The sequence below is a fragment of the Choristoneura fumiferana genome, chromosome 29 (genome assembly GCF_025370935.1).
Source record: "Choristoneura fumiferana chromosome 29, NRCan_CFum_1, whole genome shotgun sequence".
Classification (NCBI taxonomy): Eukaryota; Metazoa; Arthropoda; class Insecta; order Lepidoptera; family Tortricidae; genus Choristoneura; species Choristoneura fumiferana.
In genome coordinates, this window is record NC_133500.1 from 1217245 (window position 1) to 1228924 (window position 11680).

Consider the following 11680-nt stretch of genomic DNA (forward strand, 5'->3'; position numbering starts at 1 on the left):
ATACTAACACTAACTTAAAATACCTCTCTCACTCTCCTCGTTCCCGTTTACGCCATTCTAATAAGTTCGGTTCCACATCCTCCCAGTTGCACTCAAGTGCATCTATCTATAGGTACTTTATGTGCATCTTACTGTAATTCAAAATGGCGGCGAAAAGCTATGCTACATATAAACGTCACAATAAACTCCCGCTCAGCGCCTGGAATCCAATTTGTTGAAAAGCAACGCTCAGAGAATTCTATGTCGGTGTTATTGAACTGCGAATATAAATATCCTACAGTAAACAATGGGTACTCCACGATAATGATAGCATTCAACTAGTCTTTAGCTGTGGCTTCACCCGCGTGGATTTTTCGCAAACGAAGTCGCTCGCAACAGCTATATGTATGATTAAATTAGTATAGTAAACGGCACGAAAGTAGAAACCAAAATCATATAACTCTCTTGTTCACATTTGTCTCAAACGAGCGAGAGGGAAATATGATTTTTGGCTCTACTTCCGTACTATACCGTTGTTGCCCAGGGTACACCAGCCTCAACCATATCGCTAGACTATGTTATTTAAATACGAATGGAAAATGACAAAATATTGCGTTGGATACGTTCATATACAATAGGTTATTTTTGATTTATTTTCTGCTCTGGCAAAGTTTATTTACTTATGTCATTCATCGTGATATATCCAAGTACAATGCTCATTCGTACAAATACTCAGATATCATAAATCTTCACTGGACAAGCAATGTACGCGGTCCAAATATTTAACACATCTGTTTACTGTCAATAACTGCGGGTTACGAACATATCAAACGAATTGCAATCTTAAAACCATTGTAATTAAAACTTCAGTAATAGTAAAGCTATTTTGGTAATTTGGTGTTTAAACGATTGCCGTCTTTTTTGAAATAAAACCAGAGACAAGGAAGTCTTTTGCACTTATTTATTGATCTGTCACGTTGATTAAAATAGCTATCTATCTATGGATTAGTCATTGTAACTGTTTAGTGTTTAAAGATTTATTTTGGATAAAGTACAGTTTCAATGATTCACCTGTCGCGTATTACTTAATTAACATCATATTACCCTAAAATAATGCGAGAGATAGCATCTGTAAATGTGAAACAATGGTCTGTGGCTGTATGCTCGATGCCACAGCCTGTTTGCCGCCAAAAAAATAAGATCAAGTACGAATTCCGAATCGTGAGTCACCTGTCAAACTTTCGCGGTAAAAAATGGCGATGAACAAAAATGGCGATGGAACGGTGCTTGTGAATCATTGAACGTGTGTGGTTTTGTTTTCTTTACCATTCATTTACGAGTGCAGTCTGTAGACGGAAAAAAACTGGTTTTTATTTTTACTTACTGAAACTTTTAAACAGGCAGAACATTTGCACAATGCTTAGTAGTAAAAAATTTCAGAAAGCTGAAAGTTTGAATTTTTTTAAGTGTTGCCATTTGCCATCAATATAAATAGTTTTTGATGGCGCTTGGTTATGTTACGGAGCTAACTTTCACTTAAGGAATTCTGATTTATATTATAGCCTAGGCTAGGCTAGCTTATTTCACGGTCAATTTTAAATCAATCTGGTAAAAAAGATTACGATTTTGATGCAATAGATTTTAAATTATGATATAATTGTTATACGAAAGCGCGAGTACGATAATTTATAAGTAATCGAGTTGAGATAATATTGAAATATGATAAAGGATAAGTTTGCTTTATTACACTCGAACCAACTGAATCGTGACCCACTGTTGGATCTTTCCGTTGAAAATGTCATAGTGACATCGCTTTGCTTGACAAGGGAATTTATATTATGACACTTATGTTGTGCTGCTGCTTAAGTAGCATAGTAGAAATAAGCAACCTGAGATATGTATGCATAGGAAAAATTCGTGTCTAGATTCCTGTCCAGCAGTGGTGTAGGGTAGTGAAGACCTGGGTTCGATTCCCAGTGCTGGTCTCTTTTTCTGATTTTTCTGTGCATCCATGTCTCAGTTTGTATTTACGACTTACTGTGAGATCGTTCTACGGTGGGTCAGGAATCAAATCTGACTGTACATTTATGTATTTAAATGTTCGTCAATTGTTTGTTTCTTTTGTACAACAAAGGGTTTACATACATTACTTTTAAACTTTTACTTTTAAATCCTATCATAAGTGTTGAATCCAAGGGCAGATCGTGGATTTGTGGTGAACTGGCAGCGGTCGTTAACTTATCGAGTACTTCAAGAATGAGGTCCAAAAAAAGATAAAACTAACTCAAAGTCAAACTATTGCGTTAAATTTTGTGATCTTCATCGCATCTTATCGCATTCACTGTCACCTGACTTCCACAGGTGCCACCGACGCACATGTGCGGTCAAGATGTATGAATAATTATGGCAGCGGCACTGGGCGAAGTTCCGAAAACGCATATATGCGTCGGTGGAATGCGTTAAAACGTATACCTTTTCATAACCAATTTGCTATGATTTCTTTGGCAGATGTATGGGATTTGGGATGTCAACTTTACATTGGTAGCACAAAGATTCCACCCCCTGGTACGTGATTCAGATTCCTTAACTGTACCTAACTAAGTACCTATAGTATAGATTCAATATTTACCCCGTTAGGGCACAGCAATATACAAATAATCAAATTTAACATTATCATAAATATCACAGTAAAATTAATAGCAACAAATCAACAACACCTTGCTTACTAGTGGGTCACGCAACCCGATCGTGGTCCCGCGTCGCGGTCGCAGGTTGCGGTCGTCACTCGTCAACATCGGAATGCAACCTTAGGGCTTGAGGATTAGTATCTTGACCCCTCTACTATATCGTATCGTACCGTATCGTGTCGCGTCTGCATCACACCATCGCAGTCGCAGATGTGGTGGAATACGTCCGCCGGAAGAGCGGATACACGCTGAGGGTGTTCCAGCTGCAGTCGCGCCACTACGTGCACTTCAGCTCGTTTGTGGTGCGCGTGCCGCGGCTGCTGATGGGGGGGGGGGACCATCTGGCCGAGACGTCTGCCTTCCGGCACGAATGAGACGGGGTCACGCCGTTTTGTCACCAAATTAGTTTTAAATATTATTGATTATAAATATGTATGTTAGTCTGTAAGGTATTTATTGTATGGGCCAAGTTGCCCAAAATAAATGAATTTATTATTATTATTATTATTATTATTATTATATATCAGACAATAACTACAACAGTTGAAGTCAAGCCGAGGCTTACTCATGCATATTTATGACCAGCACTGCCTTAAAATTTTATGCAAATTACTTGCAGCCTTTCAAATTTATCACTGCATTGTTCGACATTGCATCAGACTGAGTCATGTCAATCCTAGCCAGTAAATTTTGATCTCAGTTGAATACCAAGCTTTTAAGAGTTAGAGCTCTTGTTAATGTGGACTACACTATTATTTCTGTGATCAAAGATTTCAAACGACGTTGTGACACTCGCCGTAGCAAAAGGGATGATTGGTTACGTTTTGAGGAGGGACTTTGAATAAACTACTCTGAATATTAGAATTAATAGTAGGCACAACGGTTTGCCTTGAAATAACTAGTTTTCTTCAGGCCCGAATGTGCTATTCTACCGGCGAGGCGAGACAATAATTTAAAATATGGCAAAGTTTCAATTTTCACCTACCTGGCGCATTTTCGCTGGAAACAGTATGGATTGGCGAGGACGATGTGATACGAGATTTTTTTTCGTTATTGTAATAATGAATCGTATTGCTGCGCACACGCAAGTGGTGTTTATTTAACTCTGCAATGGAAACAGGATTCTAGCGTGTCCCGCGCGGTATCTTTGGTGGTAATTTTGATTGCTTATTCTGTGTTTTTGATGGAAATGCTCGGTGCGATTTTAACTCTCGTCCCTCGTTTCGTTAGCCACGCCTCACTGGTGAAAAAGCACCTTTAGGTTTATGGGTGCCTGTGGAGGTTATTAAGCGGAATTTTTGAGTCACGGTTTTGACATCGACCAATGTATACAAACATTTATAAACCACTGTTAAAAAATCCTGAAAGTTAAGGGCCGTTCAGTCAAAGTAACCCAACTACCTGGCCAAATATTTTACTAATAAAACATAATATCGCACTTCTGGATCAAGAGTGTATCAACTCAAACTAATCCATTTTAATATAGAACTTCCAATAATTTATTGACGTTTAATAATCAAAATCGACCGCTTATTCTTTCTCAACCTCGTATCTGGCCACATTAAATTGCTTCGAAATCATCTTCATGCTGTTTGATAGTGTTGATTTTTGTTGTACACAATTCGGGTAGATACGAGGTTGAGAAAGTAAGCGGTCGAAAATGGGGCATGAGTTGATTACTCTTGATCTAGGAGTGATCATTCACAGAATCTACCGTCTTTCACTCCCCTTGAGTTTAGTTTATTGAAGGCCATAAAAATGTTATTCCACAGTTGTTATTCAATTGTCGACATAGCGCTTTGATTTGGACTTCTTTTGTTTATGACTTTTGTATTGTTAGTGGAACGGCCCGCTTGTGTTATTGTTTGGTACCTATAAGCGAGGGAGGCTAGTAGTTAAGATTATCAGACTTCTTATTGGTTGCGCTATAAGAGCTACCGTAAACTGCTTCAACTTTGCCCTCTGGCCCCAACATTGCCTGATTCGATTTAGAGTCGATAACTTAGCACTCTTATAGGTTTTAAACTTTTATCTACCCGGGAATTATTATTACGGGGGATAAAAGTTTTAAAACCTAAAGGGTGCTAAGTTATGGACTCTAAATCGAATCAGGCAATGTTGGGGCCAGAGGGCAAAGTTGAAGCAGTTTACGGTACGTTCATATCAAAATACAAATTTCTAGGTGAACCGGAAGTACTGTAAAAGCTTTTAGGTTAGATTAAGAATAAAAATAAGAATAGTTTATTTGTCAAACACAGGTACAGATGTAGAGATGATAAAATAAAAAATATAGAACCCTGTATGTTTTGCCACATGGCGTACAAAATTTCCATTTTTTTTATATAATTGCAGCTATTTAAATATACATATCAATTAAAGAAAGAAAAAAAACACAATATAAATATGTCATATAAAATAATAACAATCAAAACACTAAAAAAAAAACAAATTAAAAACAGTCCAGCAAAATTCAAAATCATAACATTAAAACAATATTAATAATTATAAATTGTCATCACTTAAAATTTTGTTTACACTTTACTTAATAAGAGTAAACTATGATTGTTTTTATCTCGTACCATCACCGTGGGAAATATAGAGATAGCAGCGTTGCATCATTGCACTGGCGAGAAGGAAAACCACTGGAATGCATGACCTCTTTATATGCTGCTAGGATCTGATAACGCACAACATACATTTTACCGCATCTTGACGAATTAAAGGTTCTAATTAGTTACATAACAAATTAGATTAAATTCACATTAAATTAGACATTAAATTAAATTACCTACAACTTAAATTAACTTACATTACATATATTAAAATTATAGAAAAAAAAATACTTTATTTAATATTGTATCTATTGAGATGGTTTTTGATACGCTTGTAATACGAATTCAAATATCTATATTTTGACTAAAAAATATACTCATAGTCGCATTTATAATTATAGTTAGGATAATGATTATGTAGTTATTTCATGTTTCACTGGATAATAACACAAACTGAATCAACTGCGATAATTATTACGTACAGTCAACTACAACGAGATCGATACGGCTAAAGTTATAAAAATATGTATATACACTACTTGTCTACTTTATACACTTACCTCAGTCCGGTTTTTTTTATCATACATAGTTCTACAGCCCGAGCCGACAATTATAAGTTTTGGTGTTTTTGGAAATTACTTACATAAATTTAAAGTTCTTATTTCATTGAATAATTTCTACTCCACAGTACATTCGGCAGTTATTCTTACGTACAGTTGTTTTGTACTTTGCAAAGTACACGGGGACTTACGAGGTTCACAATATGGTCGTGTATGTATGTGTATATTTTTGTGACTTTACAAATTGGTCTAAATTAATTACAGAGATAAATACCCAGCAAAAAAAATTAAATTAAATAAACAATGGAGATAAGATAACCAATAATTACGACGCTGTCACGTCATGCTTTCGCGTCATAATTCACACATAGATCACAACGAGCGCTGCGCGGGAGTCGGTCAATGCTCTGTGACTCATTGCTGATGAGTCGCTGAAAAAAGTTCACTTTTTTTTAAAGGTAAAGGGACTCAAAATAAAAACTACCATTTGAATGATACTGGCTGGTTTGTTAAGGCCATGGTGTAAGCTCAGTTTAGTAGTGTTTGTAGCTTAGTCCAGATTAGCAAGCTTAGACTAGGGTTAATAACGACGAATTTAGATTATGAACTTCCAAGAAGTGGCCATTTTTAACATTCTTAAGAGATTCTGACGAAAAAGAGCTACGGTATGACTGTTTTTTTTATTTAGCTTTTCAACGTGTGTTATATGCTTATTATTTTTTAAAGAAAAATATACTTTTCATAGTTTTTATACTAATTACATATCGCTAATGTCGATTGCTGTAAAAAAAAACTTAGGTGTTTATACAAAAGAAAGATACGGATTGGGATAGGATTGCAGGTGGACCGAGAACCCCCTCAGTTTGAACGTATAAAAATTTACGTGTCCCTAAAAATCACATTTCAAAATGAAATTTCAACTTGCCACGGTTTTGACGAGTTCTTAATTGCCATGTAAAGTAGTTAATTTATTTCAAAAGGGTGACGAATGGGTTTTGTACCAGCGACAGTTTGTTACAAGTTATTTCAGTGTGGCTTTGGCAAGAGTTTCTACATAGAAGGAAATAAAAGGCCTTATTTATATTTACTAACACAAGACTTAGTACGCTAAACAACGCGTAATAATTATCTCGACGTTTCGGCTACATATTTACACTACAAAAAAAAATCCTCGTTGAATTTCTGGCCGGATTTCTCAACAGAGGTTTTTTTTATTCGACTGGATGGCAAACGAGCAAGTGGGTCTCCTGATGGTAAGAGATCACCACCGCCCATAGACACCTGGAACACCAGGGGGATTGCAGATGCGTTGCCAACCTAGAGGCCTAAGATGGGATACCTCAAGTGCCAGTAATTTCACCGGTTGTCTTAATCTCCACGCCGAAACACAACAGTGCAAGCACTGCTGCTTTACGGCAGGATTAGCGAGCAAGATGGTGGTAGCAATCCGGGCGGACCTTGCACAAGGTCCTACCACCTGCAATAAATGACGGAGTTCTGAGGTAACAAACCTAAAAAAAATACAACCGAATTGATAACCCCCTCCTTTTTTTGAAGTCGGTTAAAAAAGAAATTGCTTGGTTCCATGTAATTGCGATTTATTCGTGATCGGCACCAATTACTGAATTAGAAAAATTGGTTCCTGATCACTGATTTAAAGTCATCATCATCGCAGCCTATAAACGTCCCATTGCTGGGCACAGGCCTCCTCTCAGAATGAGAGGGCTTTTGGGCCGTAGTTCCCACGCGGGCCCAGTGCGTATTGGGAGCTTCACACACACTATCAAAAAAAAGTCATCATGTATATTATAATTATAACTTCTTCCTACAAAGACAGTCTAAATACTATATTTAATGAGACATACCGAGCTCGATTTGAGATGTGATTTAGTGTTGTTGTTAGTTGTTAGTTTAAAGGACCAGATGGCCTAGTGGTTAGAGAACCTGACTACGAAGCTTGAGGTCCCGGGTTCAATTCCCGTGTCGGGGCAGATATTTGTATGATAAATACGAATGTTTGTTCTCGGGTCTTGGGTGATATGTATTTAAGTATGTATCTATCCATATAATTATATTTATCCGTTGCTTAGTACCCATAACACAAGCTTTGCTAAGCTTACTTTGGGACTAGGTTATTTGGTGTGAATTGTCCCGTGATATTTATTATTATTCATCCCAGCCTATATACGTCCCACTGCTGGGCACAGGCCTCCTCTCAGAACAAGAGGGCTATTTGTTATTTTTTTTTTTTTAGTTGTCCGGTATTATTTCATTTAATATGAGTCTCACGGTAGTTTCATGTTTAAAGTCTGAATAATAGTTTATTGATTGCACACTAGATTGGTAATTTGCGATTCGATGGATGTCGTGAGCGCATAAATGAATATTCAGTATGACAAGTGTGAGAAGCATTGGGTAAAGGTATCACTATGGTATGCCCAGGCGCATTGGTGCTCGTTCGTTCAACCATTCTTTACTTAGGGTTAATAGATAGATCAGGGATGGGGAAATTGCGGCCCGCGGGACATCTCCGGCCCGCGACCATCAAACAAAAATCAAGAGAAGAATTCGTATTGTTATAAAATTTCATTCTCATTTGGCAATGGCCGAATTAGTGTTTCAGAAAATACATATAAATATTTTTATTTCAGTAAATAACATAACCAAAAATGCAGCTATATATTGGCGCGCGAAGGAAAAAGTTTCACCATCCCTGAGTAGATTATGATAGATTATTATTATTTATTTATTTATTAGGCAACAAAAAATTACAGCATTACAGACATTACAGTTAAGACCAATGCGCTGTAAAATTCAAATTAAGTATAAAAAACAAAAAGATATAAAAACACCAAAATCACATACAAAAAAACTTATGATGCTGTTTGAAAAAATATACAAGGGACCTTCAAATTATTCCGAAACTAGATTTTACCTGCGGTTTCGCACGCGTATTAGAGCGGTTTCAGACTAGCGTTTTATACGCGCGTATAAGCTCGTTTTTACGCGCGCAACAGAACCACTACCGACGGCGTACTCGATTATTTATTTGTATGGAGAATAGGGATGTTCACACCACCAATCAATTGACGTACTTTTTATGAGCTGTCAAAACATTCTCCCACTTCTTGCAGGAGTAATTTTAATCGTTAAACCTGGCTTAAGCTTGACAGTTCCATACATTTTGAAACTACTAAACTGAGCTTATAGGAAACTCGAGATTTATGTGTTTCCAACAAGTAGAAAAGTTTGAATGGAAATACAACTTATTCACTTGTTCGCAACACTCACAACAACTATTTATTAAAGCAACAAAAAATCTAATTTTGCAGTTAATCGAAAATTAATCTGTTTTCAGGGCTAAATAAAGCGTTTTTTACTGGAGTCGTGTCTACGAATTATTTTTAATGGTGTCACATCCAGCGGCGTTTTAGCCCATGTACGCGTGTGCAATTACGCCATCGGAAGCGCGCGGTCAAAAAGGAATTGGTACAAAGTGCCGTTAATACCGGCGCATAACACTACATAACTATAGATAATTTGTAAACAATGAAACATATTATTTATTTTATGGCTTTGAAAGACATTAACATTAGTACATAAACATAATTATTATAACTATTATACACTCACTTGCCAAATATACAACACCGTTAGGTACGCGAGCTAAAAGGAAACATGAAATTAACAACCGAAACAAAAAGAAGTTTTGTGTAATAGTGCTGGAAGGGAGAGGAATTAATGGAATTATAGCTTTGAAATGCCAACAAATAGCCTTTAAGCTTTCGCCCAAAGGTGTACCTGCTAGTCACTCCGAGTATAGGAGGAGGTATGTCATTCCAGCACTTAGACGCCGCGAATCTGAAACTACCTCGAAATGCCGCCGTCCTGTGCGGAGGCACAATAGCCTTAAATCTGCGCACACTTTTTGACCATGTGATTTTTTCAAAAAGGTACGAAGGTGTCTTGTGCCGCACTAAACCGAACAAAAGGGTCGCAAGGTTTATTACATCTTAAAACCATACCATAAATATATCGAGCATGCCACAGTGTTGCATAGTCCCCGTTTTTGTTCGGAAAAATGGGGAGGACAAAGGTTTCCGAAAGACAAAACTGTCTCAAAACACAGACATTCAATTGCCCCGGAACGCATATTTGCCATAATTAATTTCAGATATTGCAAAATATTCACAAAATTATTCTAATTATAAATAAACCCGCGTAGCTCACCCAAAAACTATGAGATTTGACATTTCGGAGACCTCACGCTACACTAGCGCCTCTAGTGGCGAATTCATACGCGATAGCCCTCATTGACGTACTTTTTATGAGCTGTCAAAACACATATATCCCATAGGCCTTCTTGCAGGAAAAAAATAATCTAGATTTAGTCATTAGAAATAGCAACTTATGACGTCACTTGTTCGCACACTCCATCAACTTACTATTTATTTGTTTTAAAGCAACAAAAAATCTTATTTTACAGTAAATCGAAAAATTAATCTGGTTTTCAGGGCTAAAATAAAGCGTTTTTTTACTGGAGTCGTGTCTTCGAATTATTTTTTAATGGTGTCAACATCCCTATTGTACAGCGCCCCTATAAATAATTTACGCCGTCGCTATCGAGTACGGTCACTGTAACTCATGGTAGTGGTGCAGGTGCGTGTTTTTTTTTCGAGCGTTGACGCGTATCATGAAATCAAATACTGTCCCAACTCAAAATTTTGGGTCTTTTGAGTTAACTATACAGAAAGATCGAGAAAAACATCGGTGCTTTCAAGAAAAGGGTTTATACTTTCTTAAAAGGCCGGCAACGGACCAATGACTCCTTGAGTAGTTGGTACTCATGGGCAGCGGTGATCATTTACCATCAGATGACCCGCTTGCTCGTTTGCCTTCCTCTCATAATAAAAAAAAAAAAAGTGGCAACCTGCTCATAAAGATGCGACGTAACGTAAGATTTACATGGCAACTAAAGCTGAATTAACAAACTGAGCTCTAACATAGTCACAAGCAAATAACAACACTATTAGAACTAACATAAAGTACGTTCTTAAATACTAAATAGAGCATTAGGACGTCCTGCAGGAATCAGAAAGGATTGTCAACTCTGTTGTATCCACGCAAGGTTGAGTTTGGAGTGTAGTAAAGAAACAGGACAAAGTATAAATATTCTAAGTAGAATTCTGGGAAAATGAATCTTTTAAGTGTTCGTGTGAGTTGCAACGGGTTAAGCGTTTTTTAGAATTTTGAGTGGCAGTTTGAGTGATTTCCTTCCATAGGTCTACCTCTACCTTACAATATCTTAAGGGTTCCGTTCCTCAATAACGGTACCCTTAGGCTGCGTTTTCCAGAGATGTGCGACGTATGTGTTTTTCATGAACCAATAGAAACACTTCATTTACCTCGCCTCGCTCCGCTCAGCTGTTACACCAGAGCTGTGCTGCGCGAGGATGGAAAGTAAATGAAGCGTTTCTTTTGGTTCATGAAAAACACATTTCTCGCGACACACATCTCTGGTGGAAACACAGCCTTATAGGATCACTTCGTTGCCCGTTTATCCGGCTGTCGAGGCCTTTTTTAACCCTCAATGTGAAAAGAGGGGTGTATAAACATGAATAGCATATAGAATCGCATTCATTGCAGACGAAATCGCTGGCAGCAGCTACTACAGCTAGTTAATTATATTAATAGGATTACCTGTTTTTCAGTAACGTTTTCACAGAATCGAAGTGTCCAGTAGCCTTGACTTACTTTCAGTTTCAGTGCGCCTGGTTTCGCGTGCCAAACGGTTCCAAATGTATATTATCACTTGAACAAACTGTGTAAGCGTCAGAAGCCCTGGACCAAATGGAGATATTTGATGTTTAGAATTTACCAAAATGTACTAACTATTTGCTAC

General features: G+C 37.3%; 2 protein-coding genes across 2 annotated transcripts in view; both read left to right on the forward strand.

Annotated features, from left to right (window-relative positions):
* The window catches only part of LOC141444285 (uncharacterized), a 273640-nt gene that overhangs the window by 107057 nt on the left and 154903 nt on the right, over window positions 1-11680 (forward strand). The window lies entirely within an intron of this gene.
* The window catches only part of LOC141444378 (uncharacterized), a 78685-nt gene that overhangs the window by 23316 nt on the left and 43689 nt on the right, over window positions 1-11680 (forward strand). The window lies entirely within an intron of this gene.